This window comes from Lagopus muta, chromosome 13, assembly GCF_023343835.1.
Source record: "Lagopus muta isolate bLagMut1 chromosome 13, bLagMut1 primary, whole genome shotgun sequence".
Lineage (NCBI taxonomy): Eukaryota > Metazoa > Chordata > Aves > Galliformes > Phasianidae > Lagopus > Lagopus muta.
In genome coordinates, this window is record NC_064445.1 from 15,618,728 (window position 1) to 15,637,518 (window position 18,791).

At 41.3% G+C, this 18,791-nt stretch overlaps 1 protein-coding gene across 8 annotated transcripts in view; it reads right to left on the reverse strand.

Moving 5' to 3' along the window:
• The window catches only part of GRIA3 (glutamate ionotropic receptor AMPA type subunit 3), a 145,180-nt gene that overhangs the window by 111,774 nt on the left and 14,615 nt on the right, over nucleotides 1–18,791 (reverse strand). The window contains exon 1 of one of the 8 annotated variants that reach the window (XM_048959398.1): nucleotides 1,073–1,134. The exons of the other annotated variants lie outside the window; for them this stretch is intronic. The gene's annotated coding sequence lies outside the window, so the exon portion shown is untranslated. Of the gene's footprint in view, nucleotides 1–1,072; nucleotides 1,135–18,791 lie in introns of those variants that run through there. 8 annotated transcript variants of the gene reach the window in all.

Here is an 18,791-nt window from a genome sequence, read left to right on the forward strand (position 1 = left end):
AGCACATATCCAAGTTGTTTATCACCTCATCTGAAAGAGCTGCAAGCTCCATAAGAGAGGGACAGAGGGTTCTAAGTAGCCCCTATGCAATGGAGGACCACAATAAGCTGTAACTTTAGCATCAGGTGCAGGACAGACACAACTTTACTTAGGTAGGCTTAACTCTGAATTTGCTCTCAGAGTAAGATGAGAGTAAAAAGCCACATGCCATCAGGTTCAAAAAAGGCAGCGACGTATGGCAGAAGCCTGTGAATTCTCAAGCATGCCAAGAGAAGAGAAGGAACTTCTGGGTCATGAGACTGAATTGCTTTCTGCAAAGGAAAGAAAATGCCCAGAGCAAGACTGATCACAGCAGTGAGCAGATTTGTTAAAGATGTAATAGTAAAAAGCAACAATGAACAAACAAATAACAACAAAAGCAAAAACGGCAACAAAACACGTACACAGCACCAGCAATAAAAACACAAACCTAATCAAACCCAAATAAATTAAATCTTTGCATCTCAACTGAACAGCAGCTGAACCATCCAGACACCAGCGTGACTCAGTGAACCCAACTTCTGCTGCTCCACCAGCAGACCCAGTCACATCAGCCCCTTCACAGAAACTTGCCAAGATTAACCAGACAATCATTTTTTTCACTCTGACCCCATGAAGGCTCCAGGTCAGAATCTCAAAAGGTGCCCCATTTCACACAAGCTGTAACATGTTTAGTGTCTTTTTTATAATTTATTTTTTGCTTTCTAGCTGTATTTAGCTGTCCTACCTTTTGTGACTGTGAGTACTCCTGACACAGCAAGATTGTACAGGCTCTGACATCCCTACTGTCTGTTGCCCGGAAGCTAAAGTCAGATATCTCTGACACCTTTTTATTTTATTTTTTAAGTCCAATTCTCACGCTAAAAAAAAAAAACAAAAAACAAAAAACCCTGAAACTTCACTAGGAACATTTGTAAGTAGGTTTGGATTTTGCTTGTTGTATAATCAAAGAATAGTAGGATGTTATAATCACAAACAAGAGAGTTAGGCAAAGTAGACTATGATAACAAAAGAGAATAAATAGAAGGCTTACCCCTATCCTGGGCTCACCCATAAAACACCAGTAGAGGTGACCTCCAGAAGAGATCCTTCCCCACTGGTAGCCAGCTCTTAAATAGGTCTAGGAATTGCCTTCACCTGTGCTCTGGCTGACTCATGGCTCGCCTCAGGTGATCGATCAGAGGTTCAGGCCGTCACTCAGCAGCTCCCATGCACTTGTTCAAAGAAAAGACGAATAAATCCCAAACAAAAAGTACATGGGTGGATCTTACTGTGTCATTCCTCCAGATGATGCCATTGATGCACCCCAGCATGGCATGCAGTGCCCTCCAGACCCTACAGGCCCTGCAGTCAGGGCTGGGATTACAGCACCTGAGACACTTTTCCCTCTCCATGACTATCTGTATGGACAAATCATTTCCACTTTGTTCACACCAGTATCTTGTAAGACGGTCTGAAAAAACAAACTCATATCACAAGCGTACTGTAAAGTCTGTTTTATTGATAATTATATCCTTCTGTGGGCTGAAACTCTCCATAGGAGTACAGTGACAACCAATACTGCTGTATGTTGCTCACTTTGGTTCCCTAGTTTTGTGTTCTGCATTTCTCTCAGCTGTGAAATAATTTTCTTCCCTCCACTTTCCTCTGCCAATTGTCTTGGACTCTGGACAATTCTCATCGTCAAACTCTGCCAATGGACTAAGGGCTCTACTTTCACATGCAATAACACACAGCCTATTGCAGACTACTTGCTACTTTCTATTTAAAGTCTCCCCGCTATGACTTCCTTGCTGCAACAATACAAGGGTTATCATTAACTCCACTTCATACAGTAAGCATACCGGCTCTTAGAGAGACTGACAATGTCTCTACTTCTTTCTTTCCCTTTCATTTCAATACATGGAATGAACAGGCAGTCTCTCTCTACTTGCAGCCCTGAGGAAATGAGCACAGTAGTGCCCATGAATGCAGAAGGAGCTACTTTGGGGATGCTCCAGGCAATATGATCTGAGCATTTCATTTAAAGACAAACTCACTGTATTTAAAATTATCATTTAAATGAAATTAAATTATCTACTACTAATAAAACTAGTTTTCACATTAAGGCGCTGAATTCTGTCAAGAAAAGATTTCATTGTGCTGTTATAAATTCAGCTGAAGAAAAGAAGCATTTCTGAAAACAATTTCTGAGATAGTTAATAGCAATTATTCATGGAGATGGGGGTGAAGCAAGGAAGTTACAGCTTGAAATTGGATCCAAATCCTCCTGAGACCTTGGCCATAACATCACTTTGCATCATATCTGATAAAAAACATGCCTTTACAAATATAAAAAATGTCCCCCAAATGAAAAGAAACCTCACAGCAGAAAACAAAATAAAATAACGATCTACTGTTGGTACTTCATTCGTGGAATCAAACAGTTTTCTCAGTGATTCAATTCAAGTATGCTTTATCTCATTCTCAGAAAATACTACTCAACTTGCTATGTTCTATCTAGAGCCCTCTTCATACATAGACTCTTCCCTCACTTTGCATTTCTTTTTAGAAGAGCCAATAAGATAAAAACATGTTTTTATTCCACTAGGAGGAGAAGAGCACTCTTGCAAATGACAGGCATAAGAAATATTCAATTCCTATTTTACAGGCCCATTAACGAAAAGCAATCCAAAATGAATGACCAGATCCAAGCACACCCAAAAGCACTCTCTGAAGATCCCACTCTAGATCACTTCTGTCACCCTATCACAACTCCATCAGACGCTACTAAACGACAGTATTCATTTATTTTCTACTTTCCAGATCACTTTGATCACAATCACAGCTCCTGGGTGCGGGGTGCTCTACAAACGCGTTACCACAACCTTGATTTCTTTCAGTATTCCCAATTATTTATGACCTACATGACTCCACTCATTAAATTTTATGCATTTTGGCCTCTGTTTATCCTCCTATAGTCAAATAAAACCCTAACAATGTACGTGAATTTGCCGCTTGCTGGATCTCCTCTTCACACTGATTGAAACATTCATATGAATTTTATGAGCGTATGAAAAATGCCAGCTTGCAACAATAAAAATAGGCCACTTAGGCTATGGCAGTGCTAGTGGGAGCACTAACAGCACTGAGCTACAGGCACACCACAGTGCCAAGGGGTGCCAGCTGAGATCTGCAGTGACTGCTCTTTTAAGAAGGTCAGAGCCTTTTGGACAGAAAGGCTGATGAGAGGCCCAGCTTCAGAAAGCACTCTGAAAAGACAAGTTCATTCATGCCTGAAAGACTTTGTCCATTAGCATAAATTTACTTAGGTAAAATTACTTAGACACCTCCGCCCACAAACTGCCAGTTCTACACATACACAAATAAAAGCTTCAGTAATTAAAAAAATAATCTAACATACTTAAAATGTCAGTAACAAAGGCATCCTTGAGCACCACGTTGTAAGACAGACAGAAAATCAGGCTAAACGCCACCTATATCATCCTGAGAAAGATGTACTTAGCTCTCTAACCATATTCTTCTTATCAGAGAATACATACAGGTGACCTGAGTGATGTGGAATACACTGTGTAACTTGCTGCTATACCTGTCTGCTTACTGATCAGTCCTGAGCTGCTTTCAAAGCTAAGATGAAGATGATAGAGTCTGAAAAGAGAGTTCTCTCTCTTTTAATAAACTTGATGAAACTCCAGCACAAAATGAATATTTTGTCTTGCATACATACTGAACTATCATAAATGTTTCTGTTTTCTTAAAGAAAACATGGTATTCAGAATCCCTACATTTGCAACACGTTTCTGACGTGTTAGTAACCCAGTAAGGAACCCAGGAGTCAGCCACCCTGAGTCCATGAAGAGTGTCAGCCCCTTATCAGTAAATCCTAATTCCAAAACCATTTTGTTTAACCAGGATCACTACTATACACTGATCTTTTAAAACTCCCAGGATCCAGAGAGCCATGAGAACACTTCTTTTGAAAGACTATTAAATAGATTATCATGGCTCAGTTTGAAGGATAATCTACTGGAATTTGAGGAAACCAAAATAGGTGGTTTAAAGCTTAACATGGATTAAACGTGAGAGAAGATTCAGACATGCCATACAAATCAACCAGTACTTGAAGGCTGATTTTTAAAAAGGTATTAAGTTTTTGAGGACTGTACTTCAGTCTGTGCTAATCAGAATACTACGTTATCTTCCTTGCTCCTTTACAAGATGAAGTCAAGCTTTCAGATCAGGCACTGCAAAACTACATCGAGGCGCTCTATTTTTAAAGCTATCCATGCAATGGATGATGTTCTCCCACTAACAGTCCAACTTCTGTCCCAGACACACCACCTCCAAAAGCTGTTCACAATGCAAACTTCCCTTTAGTTTTCAGGGGGAAGACATCAAATGTGTACCATGCTGTTTGAGATAAAAGGCTTTTAGAAATGCTTTGTAACACTACTGCAAAATCCAGATATAAATCATGTGCATTTGTCTCATGAGCTTACGACCTGTGCTGGTCTTGACACCAAAAAAGGCATTCAGAGGAGGAGCAGCAAGGTTTCTCTTCTCAGTGCTGGAGAGAAATGGAAAGGAACTGATATCTGCCATACCTCATCTGGTATGACTTTCATACAAGCAGCATTTGATGAAGGGATGTTTCTGCTCATTTTCTCAGGAGAATCCTGCCTTGCCAACAACAGCATCATGCACAACGCCAAGGCTCAGCTCCTGACAGCCCCTTGTTCCTGGATGCTGAGAGTTCAGCCACTGGCCTCCAGCACAAGTTCTGGGCTCACTGTTCACTGGGTTCTTCCCTCGGTCTATCAGTCTGTCACACATGCACCCACACACTGTTCTCCTCAAAGTGTGCAAGATAAGCCAACACCTGTGGAAAGGAGTCAGAGGACCTGGCAAAGTTTTCCCCAGGAGAGATTAAATATCTCCACAGCAAACAACGGTCACTTGTGTCCTTCACATCTTAGACTCCACCTCATGCTTCACGCTAAGTCCCTGCAGACACAGCGTGCATGCAATGCCAGTGTCACATATGCTTGAGTTAAATACCTGGTTTCCAATTGTTTTACCATTCGAAATGCTTCTTATTTCACTCTAGTCTGTTATGCCAGCATCATTACTTTGGATTATAACTAATTTTCCTTATTCTCCAAAGTGATTTTTCTAAAAACATTGGTAAGAGGTAAAATATTAAAAAAAAAAAATTTCATTGTTTCAGAAGTCATGTTGTTATAAAACAAAGACATGTAGCAGCAGTTTACATAGAAGCAGCCAGAGCATTTTTACCCATATGCATATTCTGGTAAACAGTAACACTGAACAGCTTGACATAAAATCATAAACCTTCCTATTGTTCTATTCAAAGTAACAACAGTTACATCAAGCACATTGCTTTGGAACAAGAAAAGCATTTTTGATGTGAATTTCACAAAATCTTGTTGACCAAGGAATATCCAAGTAACTATCATTGTCATTTTCAGACATTATCTATTGACATTATATTATATATTCATTATATATATATATATATTATATTCAGACATTATATATTGTACCTCCCATCAATACTTTAAGAAACTGGAAGGATATGAAAGAAAAAAAATTACCCATCAGGAGCATTTTTCAGACTCAGATTGTTACGCAGAACATTAGGCTGAATATCCCAAAATGTAAAAGATTAAAGGCAATCAGACCTGCAGGTCAGTGGCCGGCTAGCTAAAGTACTCCCATACTCTAAACAGATTTCTCAGCCATTTCATTGGAACATCCTGGTACAGAAGAAGTAGAAAGATGAGGGCATATTATTAAGTGTATGCTTGTTCAGCAGATCCTTCCTTTATTTCAGAAGTTGACTTCATTCTGGGCCACTGTGGTGAAAAGCAATAAATCAAAACAAGATTCGGGCAGCATGATGAAAGCTGAGCTGAGTCTGCTGAGGTGGTGCCATTTATGGGCCTGTGGGGATCTATTACCAAGTGTGAGACAGGAGAGGCAAAATGGTAAACACACCTGGAAACACTGACGTGGGGAAAATTCCCCGCAAGGTAAGGCCAGGGATAAGGCTGCCAAGGAGAAAGAGGATGTGATCACAAGTACGGCAGCTGTGCAAGCAGCCTCCAGCTCCCAGTTGGCTCTGTGTATGCCCAGTGCCATACTGGCCAACATACAGCCTAGCTTACCCAAGACAACAGACCCTAACACTTTCCTGGAGGCTCTGCAACAGGACTCCAGCGGGGACTGTCACAGTGGGTGCCTCCTGGTTCAGTGGGCTAGATGTCACATTTCCATATCTCCTCCCTGTGTTTATCCAGGCTTCATGGGGCTGAGCAATTCTCACCACTCCTTGTGCCATGCTGTTGTCAGATTACCAACCTGAGAGACGTGCCATCAGCTAATGCAGTCAAGAGGAAAGAGCAATGAAACTTGGCTTCTGCAGCCAGGGAAATGATATGATCCAAAGATGCTCCTTAGAGAGCAGCCCAAGTCCAAAGTACCACTGCAGGAGAAGATCCCAAGAACCTCACTGGGAGGTGGATGAGCACCAAGAGGCCCATTCAGCACACTGAAAGAGCATACTATGGGACTATTCTTCTACTATTAGCAGAAGCTAAATCTCAACTTCCTCTGTAAAGACACCACCACCCTCTCCCCACATTTAGTTTGGTAGCATTTCTATCTGCCTTGCTGCCTGAAGAGTCCTTGTTACCGATCTCCTGGACCATCATGATCACATCTGACAATAATTCACAGCCCAGTTCCCTCAGCTAACTCAGTGCCTTATTTACAGGAAACAACAAGAATAATATTCCGTATAAATTATGCATAATCACTATTTATCATGCTGGGTTAATTGGCACATAACGAAAGAGTTGTCTGGTGCACAACTGAGTAATGTGGAAGCCAAAAATGATAGAAACATTACAGCAAAGGCCTGGTTGTGAAAACACTGCCAAATATTAACTCTTAGCTGATCTCTGCCCTTCCAGAGGAGGAGGGACAGAATGAGTCTGAAATGATTTGATAATCTCAGAGGGCTTGGACAGATTGTTGAAGCTGCAAAGACTGAATCCAGCTCTGCTGTCAGCCAGCAGTGAGGAAAAACGATAACCTGGTGCAATTGCACTGTTTTTCTGGGCTCCATGAAACCCCACCACACTCGAAAGCAGAGAACAACCTGGTCCATCATCAGGGGCAGCGTGAGGTCATGGCCAGTGAGTGTGTGATGGTGACAGCCTTTCTGTAGAATCACAGAATCATTTGAGTTGGAAGAGACCTTTGAAAGCCAGCTAGTCCACCTCCCTGCACTGAACAGGGACACCACAGCTCCATCAGGTGTCCAGCCTGACCTTGGGTGTCTCCAGAGAAGGAGCACCACCAACGTATGCCAGCGCCTCATTACCCTTATTACCCCTTTCTCCCATCTCTCAATCTCCAGCTTTATCACAGAGGTAACAGAAAATGACATGACTTCCATAACTTCAAGTGTTGTTTGTTAGAAGTTCTTTTACTCACAACCACCATCTAGACCAGAGAACACTGCTATGATCTCATCACATTCGTTTCCACAAATACAAATGAATGCAGAACTGCAGATTTTAATTCTGGATTATGTTATCTCCATTACAGCTCCTCTATATGGAAAATATAGTCAATAAATAGCTTTCTCCTGGAAATACTCAGACATTTATCAAGTCTATCAAGCTAATCACATTGTTTTCATCTGATGAACATCAGTGGGGTATAAGGCTGCTTTGCATTCACATCTTCCTGATCAGGAGGTTCCTATGCCTGAATTATTGATGTATATTGTAAAGCCTAAAGTGACTCAAGGAGCAATTTTATGTGCTAAAGCATCTTCATTGTGTTGTGGCTTTTTTTTTTTTTCTTCCCTTTTCACTTTACTGCAAGCAGCAACCTGGCAAATCTTCTGATTGAAAAAAATGTATGTGCTGTGCATTTGCTGTTGCAGATATATGGTTAACCAGCTTGATCACTGCAAACTTCTGTTTTTACATCCCGAGCTGGTACATGACTGGATTAATCACGCATTCTGTGCTTCAAACACAGGCCTGCTTCTCTACAATATTTCTTTGTAAATAAAATATGTACATGTAAATATGCAAATAAAATACATATTCAAGCAACTTTGTTGCTATTGAAATAAGTATTTTTTCAACCTACTCTTCAATTTATGAGGGCTGCTCCAAAAGCAATGTCTCCTATTCGGTGATGCTGGCCCACCGCAGCAGAGGTGGATGTTAGTGGTATGGCAGTAAAGGTTGAACCTTCCCACAAACACGCCGTTCAATTTTGTGCCCGTGTGACAGATGGAAGCAGAGGGGCAGCCTGACAGAATGGCCTTTGATATGGAAACATGTACGGAGACAAGGAGTGTCACTGACTTCCTCCACGTGGAAATAATGGGACCCACTGACATCCATCGACGCTTGCTGAATGTCGATGGAGGCCAAACAATGGATATGAACATTGTAGAGATGGATGGTGCATTTCAGCTGTGGTGACCACAGCAGTGGGACACCTCTGCTGCTGCGGATTACTATTACAAGTGTGGTATGCAGGCTCTGCTCATTGCTGGCAAAAATGCACATCTGATGGTGGTGATTATGTTCTGTAGCAGAGAATTTACTCTATCAAACAGTGTCACTGTATACTTTCTATGTGTTGCAGTTTCCATGAAAATAAATAGGTTGCTCTGAAAGTAATGCCTCCTATGTGTATCAGGTCTACTTTCCAACTTATTCCCTGGCCCTCTTGGTTCACAGAGGTGCTCCACTCCCAGAGACGAATTAGTGACCTTAGTTCAAATTCCTCTGTAATTGCAGCATTTATCTGAAATGCCTAAAAATACTCCTCTGGCTTTTCACAACAATCCCTAAATATTTTAATACACCAAGAAATTCCAGTTATTCCACAAAAACATTTTATAACCCCAGGAAGGAGAGGAAAACCAAGGAAAGTCCAAAACAAGGGAATCACGATGTTCTTCAAGTCTTTCCTGGATGTGGGAGCAAAACCTCTGACCCTTACGGCAGAAAACAAGTCTGAATTTCAAAACAGCAGTGTGGCGTGGCTCCCTACCTCACAAAGCTGCAGCCAATACCATCTAGAAATGGCCCATCAGGGGGCATTGCTCAGATGAGTCTCACCAGTGCCTCAAATGCAACTGCGCAGACACAGATCAGTGCCACGCTTTGGGGAACAGCCAGAAAGTAGCAATGTGTACCTCTAAGACAGCAGTCCCTGTAGCAAATATATCAGCACCAAACAGCAAACTAGAGCAGTATGGATGATAGCTGGCCATAAATTTCCTTGTGTTAAGAAAAGTTCTGGCAGGGCTGTCCGGATGCTGATGCTGGAACTATACCATGAACTCCATGAAAATGTATCCATGTCCTGCCAAATATAAATGTATTGGTTTAATTAACAATATCTTGAAGACTAATAACATACATAATGACACCCAGTTTTAACTTGCAAATGAACATCAATTTTAGTTTAAATTTAGAATAAATATTTTTTTTTTCATTTAAACTATTACAATTGTCATCAAGAAAAGCACTTTGTGTCACCCAGCAAAAATCAACTCATCACAAACTCAGGCCCTAAAACAAGAGAGCTCTTTCTTTATGCCACCCCACACACATATACCTTATGCAATTCTATACTCCTTATCAAAACTGCAGGCAATAGAAAGCACTGAGAGAATGTGCCTTTGTGTTTGCTTAAACCAGTATGTTGTATGGAGGCACTGAATTTTTGCAATCCGTGTTCAAGTAGATTCACCAACAGTGTCAATTCTTTCAAAGCAGCCAATACACAGATTATTTTTGGACTTGAAAAATGTTGTAGGCCTTAGAATTGATTTCTTTGCTGAACTTAGGTAGTATGGCTTCTTAGATAGATTAATGGAGTGAGTGAAGTGTCTCTCCAGACTACAATAGAAGGCACAAGGGATCTCATTTTCCAAGAAATGTCACTAAGAGGCACAGAAGACTTCTTTGTACTCTGATAGTGTCTGTATATTTATAATTTACACGAGCCAGACCAGGCCCTCCTTCCCACTGGCAATGTTATCAGCAAGACAATACTTTCCTCTAACAAAAACAGTATAGAAACTTTGCATGAGAAAAAGGAATTTGATAACAGAAGAACTTTCTCATAATAATTTAATAAACTGAAGACAGAAAGATTTAAATCCTCTGGTAGTGCTGAATAAAAAGGACTGATATATTTCTCAGCTTCTCCAAGCTTCCCAGAAAAGCCCAGACAATGTTTTTTAGCTCCTGCTCTGCAGATCAACGATAATAGAAAAACAGGCATTCATGTTCCTCTCTTAAGTCATTCTTCGCCTATGGGGCTAAATGCTCTGCTGAATCTTCCATAACTGTGAAACATTCACATATTTCACATTTGTTTCTAATCTTTCTTATTATAGTAATATATTTGTAACTTCCTTTCTGGTTAGCAGAATGGTTCTGCATCCTGAAATTACTATCTGGACAGATAGCAAGCTTACAGTTTTCTACAGAACTAAGAAAAGTTTGCAAAATCCCGCCAGAAAGACAAACAAGGTTGGTCTGTCACTGGTTGTAGTTAAGCACACTGTCAGCCCAGTATTTCAAAAGTCTTGAGACCTCCTGAACCTAAATCAAACCAAGCAAATGCTGAGTTCCACAAATGGAAAATTCCTATGTGTTTTGCAACATGATTTTGATAATCATAAAAAACAAAACAAAAAACAAAAAACAAACAAAAAAAAAAACACCACCAAAAACCACAACAACTCCCAAAAATCCACATTAAAAATCCAACCAACCAACCAACAGGTTACTACAGACATGGGACTGAGGGACATGGTTTAGTGGGGAAATACTGGTGGTAGGTGGATGGCTGGACTGAATGATCTTGGAGGTCTTTTACAACTCTGGTGATTCTCTGATTCTGTAAACCCTGCTTGGTTCAGCAGCTCAGAGCAACTAGTCTAATCCCAAGTCTAAATCCTAAAGCTGTTTTACAAAGAAAAGTAACCAGGTTTTGAGTTACTGGACTGCAACTGTTTATGACTCCAGTAGTACATTTGTGTTGCCCTAGCTTCTTTTCCTCACTCTCCTTAATGCACTTGTTCCATCCTTGACTGGTTATAAGGTCAGTTGTTAAAGATCATTTTTAAAGTAGTTTCAGGCCTTGTGTTCTGTGCAGATCCCTCAAGAATTTTTAGGGATTTAACAGCATGCTTTTACGCACAGCTCTTCCCCTTTTCCTTGCTACCTTATAAAGATTGAAAGCTAAAAAGTGATTGAAGTAACATTGAGATACAATCCTGCAATGAGTCTGAATTTGCTCCTGCATGTGCAAATAAATCAGGAAAAAGAAGAAGAATAAGATTGTGCCCTAGCAAGGAGCACTTGAACAAAGCCCATGTCTTAGAAGCAGAGTGTATCTAACACCCAAGGTGCTGGATCCTCTTCCAAGCTGTGGCTGCTCTGCATGCACTTGGTCCTCTCCTTTCCCCCTCCCAGCCCCCCAACCCAAACTATTCACAAATAAGAAGTATCCTATTACCACCAAATTACCTTTGCATAAATACGTATTGTGGAGTGTATTGATTGGGAATAAGGAGAAACTGACATAAAAGTGTTTCTCTTCCCAAGAGGACCGTTAGGACAAATGTAAATAATAGAGTATCTGGTATTCCATGATTGTCTTAACATTTTCTTCAGTAAACAGAAGTGACAGATAAAGCAAACAAGTGAAACTAATCATGCTGGATGGAGCTGTAGTCTTCTGACAAGATGTATTTTGATGTTTGTTTCCAGAACTCTGGTACCTAAAGAGTCCATTCAAACTTCCCATATGAGGGAAAGTCTAAAGCATAGTCAGTTAATTAGATGCAACGATGTGGGAAATGCAAGATAATTAAGTTCTCCTCCTAAAAGATTTATTTCTGAAGGTCAGGTTTGGGTTATTTGAGGAGAGCGAGTGAGAAGCTTGTCCCACCCCATAAAGCTTAACTCATCTTTATGGGACTCTTCTCACATGCCAAGCAATCGCATTGTGTAGCTGATTAAGAAATTACTGATTACCATAATATTACACCATGATAGCATTGTACATAGAATTTAAAATTTTTTACCCTCAATACAAGCTGACATTGTCTGCACAAACCAGAAATATGTTTTTCATTCACACCATTTGCTGTGAACAAGAAAAGGAAAAAGAAAAAAAGGAAAAAATCAAGTTTAAAAAAAAACAAGTAAAATCATTCACAAGGGGAAACGTGACTAAGAAGACAGGATTTGTTCTTTAAACTGCATAGTCAAAATTTGTTTGAAAAGTTAAATTGTTGCCTAAGCTTAGAAAAAGAAAAAAAAAAAAAAAAAAAAAAAAAAAAAGAAGATACTTAAATAGATGACCCTGGAAAGACGGGGCGAAGAACTTGTGTGTGTGATCATCTGTTACATCAGTGCCTCTCAAAAACACACTGCACATCGGCTCTCACAGGGAGTGCTGCTGCTAACAAAGATCAAAGGACAAGCCTGAATCAGAGTATCCAACCAATTCATCCAACCAACCAATTTATACAGATGAACTGCTGTGTTTAAGGAGTGCACAGAATATTGAAGAATACCATGCATGAAGACTTTTAGCTACACATATCCCCCCCTCACATGGCCTCTCCCTGTCTCCTCCTCTCCCTTGGTTTTCTTAAGAGTGCAAATAACCATCACATATAAATCTTACTATTATAAACGACCTGGTATTTTAAGAATAAGTTATTGGCAGCAGCACAGCTATGAGGAGAAAGAATTATATTAATTGGGGTCTATAGGAGCGCCGTTATGAGTCTTGATTCTCTGTATTATCACACACACACTTAACTCTACCAAGGCAATTCTGCTCAGTTTTCATGGGAATATTCAATATGTGAAGTTAGTAATTTTTGTGCCTGTGGGCATGCGTCCTGGGGTACCAGGCAGTGCAGGACAAAAATCAGTCATACTGCAGCTCCAGAAAGGAAAAATAATGCTTAGGCAATTTCTTAAAATTTCCAAGAAAATTTTTCTTCACACTGAAATAAACAGCAGAAAACATCAGCACTTTCCATAATTAAGAAAAGAGAGAGGAAGAGAGAAAAGAAAGACTCACCACTACTTTTTTTCCCCCTCAGACTGTCCTTTCTGCCAAGGAAACTAGAAAGGCAAAGCAGGTGAGAGCACATACCTAGCAAAGATGCCTGCTTCTCAACTCCCAAGTTAGCTCTTTGCACAACTTGATACAGCCACTGCATAGTCAAACTTGAATGCATGCTTTAATTAGAGATAAGAGGAGCACCTACTGTTTGCATTTACAGTCTGTCTGGTTCATGAGCAACAGGAGCAAGTTCAGCCATCACAACTGTTCAGCTTGTGCCACTCTGATGCGTAATTTCAGCAGGGGAGGCTTCCATAACAATTAAGCAGAATCATTCACAGCTGAAGACGCCCCTAAATTTTGGCAAGTGATGCAGCACTGCTTTACCTCTGCTACTGTACCTCATTCACAGCTGCAGCACACGCACGTTATCAGAAGAATCCTCCCCTCACGCTTCATGCTGATGGCAAGCAGTTGTGGCGGCTATTCTCCATGAACACACAGGACGCCTGTTCTGCTAACTCATCAAGTTTTAGGGAGGATAAGCACGTAAATATCCCATCTCCTAACACTCAACTAAAGTTTTAGAGAAATTTAATGAATTTTCAAAAACAAGTCACCATCACTTAGCGTGTTTGTATTACACAGATTCACTGTGGAGACAAAGGACGAGAAGTATGAAGCAGAAAGAAACAGACGGATCTTGCAAGGATCTGAAGCAGCAGTGACAAGAGCTGATCAAATGATGTTTTTTCATTGTAACAAGCGTATTTCATGTGACTGAAGAAAATTCTCAGACTGTGAATAAAAAGGAAGTAGGAGCAAAAGAAAGAGACTGACTTTCCTGCTCAGGAAATTGGTAGTTTATACCGCAGAAAACAGAAATTAAGATTAAAAAAATTATCAAATTGAAAACTACCGTAGGCAACACAAGGTGAGGAAGGATAAGATCCTTTGGAAACTGAGCAACCCATGAATTAGTACAGATTTCTACCCATTATATTGCCAGAAAGAACAAATTGCTCAATACCATTTCAGGAATCACGGCGATATAAAACTGCTTTCATCCACTTAAATCACACATACCAAGTCAAGCTGCTCCAGCTGTGAATTCAGATTTACATTTTTTATGAATACTTAAATGTAGTCATTTAATAAATTTGCTGTAATTTCAAGTATATGTTAAAGACACAGATGAAGGGAGCCTACAGTTACACCTGTCACCACACCACGTGCACCATTCAGATTATGTTCAGTGGACCCATTAATACAGACAGAAATGGGGAAGGTCTACTCACAGGCACACCTAGCTAAACTGGGGCAACTACAGGAGACACTGGGGTTATTTCAGATATAATCAAGTCAACATCATTAAAGCAAATGAACAAAAATGCTCTGAGCACTTTAATCTATTTTGGATCACTCATTACTACTGAGTAAAAGAATGGAAATTTTACAGCACTTAAAAACCTAATCTTTATTTAACGATCAGAGTTTTTCAAAATAAGGATCATTAAAAATATAGCAATGCCATCGATGAAAGGCCACATCCTATAAAATGAGACTGAGGATTTTCTTTCAACGTTCAGGGTTAGTTTAGCACCGAGCTGGAACAACAGATTGTGCCAGCGAGGGGACAGAAGCTGCTCTGAGGGGACAGCTGCTGAGCTCCTCCAGTGAATCCCACAGCAAAAGGAGAAGGTGATGGAGCACCCAGGCAATTGGGATACACACCATTAACCAAGTGACAGAATGAAGGATGGAAAACTTTGGAGGGTAAGTGTAGATGAACACAATCAATGCATCACTTTTTTTTTTTTTTTAATAAAAAAAATGAGAGACAGAACTTTTTGTGAAGGTAGAACTGCAGACTGGGTTTGCACATGGTTTGTTTGATTCCAAACCAAAACCACGGCAATCGAGTAGCCTGAAATGGCCTTTTGAGTCTGCGTTCTTCAATCAGTTAAAGTAAAAATGTCTCTGTCCCTGAGGACATGGTTTAGATTGTTTACACCTGTTAGCAGCCTCTGGAGTTTCACTGTCAGCTCATTTCAACATAAGTTCATTAACTGGTTGTTTCTAATGCAGCTATCATATGAAGACTGCTCCATAAATAATGCCTCCTATTTTATGATGTAGGCCCACAACATCAGAGGCAGATGCTGGTGGTATGGCAGCAGAGACTGAACCACTGTCTCATTACATTGCGTGGCCGTGTGACATCTGGCAGCAGAGGGGCACTCCGACAGAAAGGCATCTGACATGGGAGTACATATGGAGCAAAGGGGTGGAACTGAATTCCTCCATGCAGCAAAAACTGCACTCAGTGACATTTATCGACACTTGCTGAACGTTCCTGAAGATCAAACAGTGGATGCTGAGCACACGGAAGCGGTGGATGGTATATTTCAGCAGTGGCAACAGTGATGTGAAAGTCAAGCCACATTCTTGATGACCTTGCACAGTTATACTACAAAATGAAGAGCATCTTGATCCAGGTCCTCCATGTGAATCAGCAGATTATGATCAGGGTGCTGTGTACGGAGCTGAATACCAATTCTAATACACTGGAAATGATGGTGACAACATGGAATACTGCAAAATGGTGGGTCTCACAGATGCTCACTCAGGAACAGAAAGAACACCGTATGCAAGTTTGTCAGGACCCACTGAATCAAAATGAGGCTAAAGGTGGCAGTTTCCTGATTCACATCATTACCAGTGATGAGACAGTATAATCACTACAAGCTTGTGTCAAAATGGCAGCCCATGGAGTGGGGACATGTAAATTCACCATCAAAGAAAATGTTCAAGATGCAGCCCCTCAGTGGGTAAAGTGATGTTGGGATAAGAAGGGGGTGATTCTTCTGGACTTCCAAGAAACCAGACAGACCATCACATCAGTTCTGGCCATTAGACCGTGATGCTGATTATGCTGACGGCTCAAATTTCCAGAGCCATGCCAGAGAAGAAGACAATCTTTCTCTTCTCAACCAAGATAGACAGAGCATCACTGTCTATCTTGGCTGGACTGTTGTACCACATCCACCATTTAGTACAGATTTGGCGTCTTCTGACTTCCACCTTTTTGGGCCAATGAAAGATGGAGTGCATGGGCAACATTTTCCTAGCAACGATGCCATCACAGCAGCTGTGAATCTGGCACAGTATGCATCTTTACAACCACAGTATGCAGACTCTTGTTCATCAGTGGCAAAAATGCATGGCTCACGGTGGTGACTATGTTGAAAACTAGATGCTTGTAGACGAAAATTTGAGTAATGAAATAGTGTTGTGCTCTTTGTATCTCTTGTAGTTTGCATGGAAATAAATAGGAGGCATTACTTTCAGAGTGAACTATGTAATAATCCTCAGTTTCTGTTACTCCATTTTCTTTTTCTTTAAATAACTCTTAATATTCATGAAAGTATTAAGGAAAGCCTATGTATATGTAGTCGCTAAGGATGTGTAATTCAGTGCACCATTTCATAACCCAGCTGTCAACAGAAACAACATTTTTATAATACATGTATTGTATGCATGCCAGTACGAGATGAATAGTCCTGTAACCATAATCAATACCGTTCATTCAAACAACTGGCAGTGGCATTTCAGACAACTGGCAATCTCATCAGTTTCACTGGGCTGCCCAAAAATAAACATCTTGAGATGGATGAATGATCTCTGAGGCTATCTATAAATATTACTAATCTCAGCTGTTTGTTTTAGGGGGTTCATCACCGGGATCTGCACAAGTCTCTCATCAGTGCAAAAGGCACGGCAGGCTTCAAGAAACTAAAGGAACACTGAAGAGTTTGAATGTCTCCTTTTCATTCACCCACTCACTGCATTTATATGCTGATCCCACTGAAAGCACCAGCACCCCTCTGGTGCTTTGGCAGCCCCAGCTCTGCAGGGAGCTTGCATGGTCTGGAGGATTTGTAGCATATCAAAGCCAAACCGGATTGAAAGGAAGCTCCCACTCCCTGTGTAAGCCTACCCTGGGGTAACCAGTGTCAGTTCTGAGGAAACCCGAGCAACTTTAGGATTTTAACTACTTCAGTGCTAAACCTGCCCCCTACCCACGGAGGTTCTGAGAACGAAATAAGCCAAGCAGCTCAGTGGGAATGAGATTGAAGCACAAGGTAAGCCCAGGCAGAGGGAACAGAAAGCACCATTCACAGACCAATTTGTGTCCCTGGGAAGTGAAATAGCTCTTTTTTAAAAATTATGCTCTATCCACTTCTATCTATTAAGGTAAGTCAGGCACAAAGAAGAGGAAAAGGAATAAAGGCAGCTGACTAAAGGGGAAAAGCACAGCTCTGCCAGAGCAGACCCCACATAACGCTTTCAGATTTGTGAAATGGAGCAAGGTCCAGCTGCTGGGGGTTGGATGCTGTGGCACTGCTGCTGTCCCACTGACACACTGCAGAGCAGAACCCGAGGATGGGGCTCTGAATGCAGCCTGCGGGAAAATCTCCCAACCTGGGGAATGATTTGGGGTTTTTTGACCCCATTTTAGCTGTTAGGATTCACAGTATCCCTGGTGTGCGCTCCAGAGGAAACACAGGAATGGTCAGTTCACTCACACAGCTAGGGGATAGCACTTGTCTGCTTCCAGGCAGGATTTGTGCTGCCACGAGACATCACTGCAGAGAGCTCAATACACCATGGACTGCAGCAAATTCTTCCTTGCAGATACCAGGAATGGGAGCCAAACCTCCGTCACCTCAGCTCTTTCGCAGAGTGCAGCACTCCAGGAAACTCCCTCAGAGGAGCTCTGCAGAAATGCCCAGGCCATCTGAACACACTGAGCAGGACACAATGGCTGGGTGACCAAACAGCTGCTGTGCCGAGCTAAAACATCATGCTGTGCTTCCTACACCCTTAAGAAATCCCTGCTCATTCTTACAGCCTGTTGCTCAGAATATTGATAAACTGACAGTCAAAATAATCTTTAAATTGTAGCACTAACCGTGCTCATTGCTAGGTCATGATGTGAAGGACAATTAGCACATCCTGCCGGTATGTCCTGTAGCTTAATTGTCAACAGCAAAGGCATGAATGGCATCAACAACTTCTGAAATTGAACATGCCCTTCTGACTGGACAAATGGGAAACCCCCCACCCAGCTGGTGCCTCTGTGGAACGAGTCCAGCTGCAACATGGAAGCTGCCTCTGCAAACAGAAAGTCAATACGTGTTAACATGAAAGCCGTGGTATTTCTGAAACAGAATTGCACAGAGGACATTTGTAGAGAAGAGCCAGGTTCTAAAGATGAATGTATCGAGCTGCAGATCTTTATTGCTTTGATCATCAAAGTCACTATTTTTTTTCTCTATTTTGGCAATAACTCTTTACACCTGCATGGTAATTATGCACAACACTGTACACTTCCCTGCCGCACTCAGAGTCACAAAACCAAAGGAAACTAAAGTGGGTAGGCAGATGGTGAAACTGGTCTCTCACTGTCAGGTTAAGTGATCAGATAGCAGTGCACCACAATGTTAGCCAGCAACGAGAGCTCAAAGGGAGAGCTCCAAGAGGATGCAGGGCTGCAGAGCTGCAGCTGGCATCACTGAGCTCTGCCT